Raw genomic sequence first — 6,000 nt, forward strand, 5'->3', positions numbered from 1 at the left:
AATCCAAACAAAGATCGCTTTGTGGGCTATGGTGTGGAACATATGTGGACTCATAAGTCGGGATTGGAGAGGCTTCCCTATTTTGATGACCTTTGCCTTCCACATAACATAGATGTAATGCACACTGAGAAGAATGTCGCCGAAGCACTTTGGGAAACACTCATGGACATTCCTGACAAGACAAAGGACAACCCTAAGGCCAGAGTAGACATGGCAACACTATGCGACAGACAAAAGCTACAGATGATGCCTCCAAGAGACGGCAAACCATGGAAAAGGCCTAAGGCTGATTACGTCTTGGAAAAGAAGCACATGACGGAAGTGATAGAATGGATGCAGACATTAAGTTTCCCTGATGGGTTTGCAGCGAATCTAAGGAGGGGAGCGAACCCAGATACTGGCCGAGTCTTAGGGATGAAGAGTCATGACTTCCACATATGGATTGAGTGGCTTCTTCCATTGATGGTTCGAGGCTACATCCCTGAGCATGTCTAGAAGGTGCTGGCAGAGTTGAGCTTTTTCTTCTGCTAGCTTTGTGCCAAGGAGATATCTCTGAGAGTGGTTGAGGAGTTGGAAAAAATGGCACCCGAGTTGCTCTATAAGTTGGAGAAGATCTTTCCACCTGGCTTTTTCTTGGTGATACAGCATTTGATTTTACACCTCCCAAATGAGGTATGAATGGGGGGGGCCTGTGCAGAACCATTGGTGCTATCCAATCAAGAGATGTCTAAAGACTATTTGCTAGAAATGTGGAAACAAAGGCAGGATTGAGGCTTCCATAGCAGAGGCATTCATTCATGAGGAGGTGTCAAACTTCACAACATCATACTATAGAGAGAACCTCCCTAGCATGCATAATCCACCCCCTCGTTACAACGAGGACGAAAATGAATCGACCCTCAGCCTATTCAAAGGGCAACACGGGAGATCAAGTGGAGCGTCCAAAAAGTTCTTGACCAATGAAGAGTGGCGCAAGATCATGCTCTACGTGTTGACGAACCTTGAGGAAGTCGACAAGTATCAGGGGTAAGTTCTCAATGGACTTGTTACATACTCCGTAAATTTTCTGCATCCAACAACCTTGTTGCTTGTCGTTGCAGGGAATTTTTTTATCAATACTGGCATCATCCAAGGCCACCTTCTGACCATGAATGAGAGACCCTTCTTCAACATGGTTCACCTAATTTCATTACATGGTTCCAAAGAAAGGTACCTTCTGACCAACTTAGCTCGTTCTAAGTTTGGCGTTCCTAGTTGCCTAATTTCATTTCTCTCCTGCTTGATCTTGCAGTGCCAAAGTGATTTGTCTATAAGTGCCGAATTACGACAAGTGGCCAAAGGCTTTGACTATAAGGTCTCGTCATTTAACGCTTATGACGTGAATGGATATCGCTTTCACACAATAGGCTACGAGAAGAGTTGGCCCAATGCAAGGACCACGAATACCAGAGTATTTACGCCTGGAGTAGTTACGCCCGACGCTGATCAGGAGGACTATTATGGCACAGTTGAAGAAATACACGAGCTCGAATACCATGGTGAAAAAGCACCTAAGCCTGTCGTATTCAAATGCCAGTGGTTTAAACCTGCAGTACAGAGAAAGTCCCCTAAACTTGGGATAGTCGAAACTAGACAGGATTCCTTCTATGAAGGAGATGATGTCTATATTGTGGCTCAACAAGCTAGGCAAGTTTATTATTGTCCATATGCTTGCAAAACCGACCCACGTCTTCAGGGTTGGTATATTGTGCACAAGGTATCACCACATGGTAAATTACCTCGCCCAAACGATAATGATTACAACTTGAACCCACCCACGCATGATGGGGCGTTCTATCAACAAGACGAGGGGCTACCAGGGATGCTTGAGATAGACTTAACCGGAGAGATTGAAATTTAAGTATACGAGGAATGGGTTGTTGACGAGGAAGCTGTAGATGAGGTGCATGATCCGAGAGACTTGAAAATGCTTAACGGACTACAACTAGGCAATGAAAGCGATGAGGATGAGGCTTTTGATGATTTTGTGGATCTTGATAGTGATGACGATACCTATCGTCCAGATAATCCTGATCATGAAGAATATTAGAAATACATGAAATACTATGTTATTTTGTAATTACATTTTCTTTATTTTGCATCCCTTGCTAAGTACTTCTCGTTTATCTGGACTAATACTGGTATATTCTTTTTAATTGCAGGTGATGGGGCCCACTAGGAGGAGTTGTCACTCGACTTACTCGAGACCGAGGGGCACATCAGCGGCTGAGGAGACGGAGACGTCACAGAGGCAGAGCGGGCCGAGGGGCAGGCCTAGGCGGGAGCCGTCGACTAACCATGAGCGTGGCTCCTTGCGCTCTTCTAGGGATGACAATGTCCGTCTACCCATGGTGGGCGAGGACGCCGTTCCGTAGATGTACGACGATGCCGTTCTGCACACGTTCGAGGAGGGGGCAGGGGGTTTGACTTCCTCTGTAGCCTCGAAACCCTATAAGCGAGGTCCTAGCCAGCTCTCGAAGTGACCGATTCCTATTGACCGCCACCCACTGATTGCACCCGAGGGGGATAGGTAAGTAACTTCATATGTTCTTCATTTGATATGTTGAAAAATCATAATAAGAGCTAATAATAACTATTGTTAACCACTTGTGCAGGAACTGGATGCTTGTGGAGGAGGGGGTCGAGGCTCGCAATGTCAATGGGATCCTGGGACTTCTGTGCAGGGAACACTTCCCTGGCCTGGTGTGGACGTCGGAGGATGAGGACCCAGAGATACCCTCGTTCGACCAGTACGCCCTCTTCCCCGCCGATGGGCACACAAACTTGGTAGATCAGGTGATTACAGAGTTGTGGGTAAGCCTTTCTCGCTCTACGGCCTTCAATTCATTGCATTCATTTGACATTCTTGAAATAAAATAATGGATACCTCGTGTCTTTATGCAGGACTTCTTCAGATGCCAGCTGGGATGGGAGGAAAGGGTGTATCAGGTGGCTTACGCTTCCTGTAAAAGGCGTGTCTCGGACTTGTATCACGAGTCCCACCTCTAGGCGCACATTGACTACAACGCCACCTACCGTAATAGAAGAATCAACAGAACTCAGGCAAGAAGAGAGACAGAGATTCTGACAAGGGAGCAGTATCTACAGGTAAATAGAAAACATCTCCTATTGATCTCTTTTCAGATTAACTATGCCTAATTTGATCTTCTGATGGCTTGTAGGTGATTTCAAGCTAGTGCGCCACCTTTCCCGATTGCTGGGCTGCTATAGTGGACAAATGGTTGGATGCGGACTGGCAGAAGGCGCACCAAGAGAAAAGCGAGCACCGTATGATGATGCCAGGTGTACCTCACCATCAGGGCAGCACCAGCCTCAGCAAATACAAAAAGGCATATGTAAGTCTCCACCATTTGTCTAATCTAGCCGCACTCAATTCTGCATGATTCCTAACCACATGTTGTTGTCTTTCTCGCAGGAGGCGGCGCACGGTGGACAACCAATTGGCCAACTCACGGCGTATGCTCTGGCCCACATGGGCCCGACAAAGTCCAACATCGAGTACAACCCGATGCGGGCCCAGAGGCGTACACCAACTCCAGCGTCTACACCCGCCTCAGTTCGTACACGGAGGCATCAAGGTTAGTCCATGGGCCGGACTATGATCCGAGGACCGAGGAGCGCCTTGATCCTGAGCGAGTGATGAAGATTGGGCAAGGGAAGAAGCATGGGCGGTTCTACATTGGCGACGACATCCTCGACACGGGCTCTACTCCTCCTCTCAACCGCCTACGAGCAGCGAGCACGAGCTCTAGCATGCCCATAAGCCAACAGCCGACAGCGGTGGCGGCACTCTAGGTAAGTATTCTAGTTTCATTCGTCGTTCTTTGACTTTTACGTTCCTTAGCTCTGCATTATTGAAACATTGGGGTCAAATGTTGCAGGCCGAGGTGCAGCAACTTCGGGCCCAGTAGGAGGCCCAGCTGGCTGAGCGGGAGGCTGAGCGGGCTGAGTGGGAGGCCGAGCATCAGAGGATACAAGCTCTGGAGGCCCAACAAGAAGGTTTGCTCAAGTTCGTGCTACAACTTGGGCAGCAACAAGGTTGGGAGATCCCAGCACAGCTGCTTGCACCACCACCACCACCACCACATCGTCGAGAGTCTACTCCGGTGAGTATGAGTACGGATGTTTTACTTTCTTTGCTCATGCTTAGTGTCAAACCTAGTGATGGCCTTCGTGCCGGATTTGTTGATGTGTCGGCCTTCGTGCTGGATTTGTTGATGTGTCGGCCTTCGTGCCAAAAATGTGGTTGTCGGCCTTCGTGCCGACGTTTTTCTTGCAGGTTTTGGAAACCTCCCCGTGCAGGGGAGGTGCTGCTGAAATTTTCAACTTTTCTTTAAACTCCTTACATTTTTATCTTGTCATTCACGTGCAATCTCTTCTCTTTTTTGCAGCATCAATCGGGGGCGGCGTCGAACCATGTCGGAGGGTCGCCGACATCACACGTCGGGCCATCCCCACCGGGACACTCGCCGGGATTGCACCCTGGGGCGTCCCAACCCTCACAATCGCCGTGAGCTGCCTACGGAGTCGTTTTTATGTATTGAACTTGTGAACTTGGAATAGTGTGTACTTTTGAACGTGTGGTTTGTAATATATTGTGGATTTCGGACAAATTTGGTCGTTTGTGATATATAAATGTGGTTTGTGATATATTGTTGTTGATTTGTGGTTTGTGATATATATATGCTTTGTTGTTTACATGGAAAAGGAAAAAAACAAAAAAAAAGAATTTTTAGAGGTGGCTTCCCCGAGTGCCTGAGCTGCGGCACTCGGCAAAGAGGTTTTTTTTTAAAAAAAACAAATTTCTTTGCCGAGTGCCTGAGCTGCGGCACTCGGCAAAGATTATTTAAAAAAAATTCAAAAATCTTCCCCGAGTGTTGCACTCGGGGAAGAAAAAAAAAAGAAAACGGCGTCGGCCGTCGGCCAACGGCGTCAAATCTTTCCCGAGTGCCAGCACGGCACTCGGCAAAGCCTTCCCCGAGTGCACAATTTTCGGCATGCGGGAAAAACGCCTTTGCCGAATAAGGATTAGCCGGAGGGTCTTCCCCAAGTGTTGCACTCGGGGAAGGCTTCCCCGAGTGCAACTGGGCCTTCCCCGAGTACAACTAGCACTCAGGGAAGCCACTGGCTGCTGTAGTGGGTGAAATAAACAACATATTCCTCTCAGTTTCTAATCTCTCCTCTGTATTTCAAGGCAAAGCACACGTTTCAATTAGCCCTGCTAATAGGTTACAACCGACCTTTTACCTAACCTAATCCATATCAAAATATTTAATAACTACCTTACCTTAACCCATAATTTTATTATTTCGACTCAACCCAATCCAATCTATCAATTAGTAGAACCCACGAGTTTGCTAAAAAACCCATATTTTTGCATAAAATGGACATGTAATTTAAAATATATGGGTTCACAACAAAAGTCAAACCCTGCACCTCAAATTGCGCGTTTACACTTCATTCACATTTTATAGAAATTGGTTAAAATTCACTACGTGAAAAATATTTATGTACTATGATACTAGTACAGATTTGTAGTCAAATGGAAAAGTGGACGGTCGTGACAGCTGGTTGGTTTCCGATTGAGCTCGAGCTAGGTGGGATGTTTTTTTTTGCAACAAGACAAGTAGGAGATGGAAATTTACAACAAAATACCTTTTGTGTAGGATCTCAGAGTCAAGTGGCATATATATGGTGATATCTAGGATTTCCCTTAGGTCCCATTTGGGTCCTTGGAATTGAATTCATTTTAATAATCATAATTTAGACACATATTAATTAAACTTATATGGTTGCATATGGAGTATATTTGTATATTACTTTGGGCCATATGAGAGATACTTTTGTGTTGCATTTCTACCATAGGGGACTGAGTTGAAGAGCGTGTCATAAGTTGCAAAGTAAAAATATAGCATCATGGTCTATAGAATAAATTTCCAT

General features: G+C 46.2%; 1 pseudogene; it reads left to right on the plus strand.

Moving 5' to 3' along the window:
* Positions 1-3,329: 3,329 nt before the first annotated feature.
* Positions 3,330-4,701, plus strand: LOC136499055 (uncharacterized; annotated as a pseudogene).
* Positions 4,702-6,000: the final 1,299 nt, after the last annotated feature.

Source organism: Miscanthus floridulus, chromosome 13 (genome assembly GCF_019320115.1).
Source record: "Miscanthus floridulus cultivar M001 chromosome 13, ASM1932011v1, whole genome shotgun sequence".
Taxonomy (NCBI): domain Eukaryota; kingdom Viridiplantae; phylum Streptophyta; class Magnoliopsida; order Poales; family Poaceae; genus Miscanthus; species Miscanthus floridulus.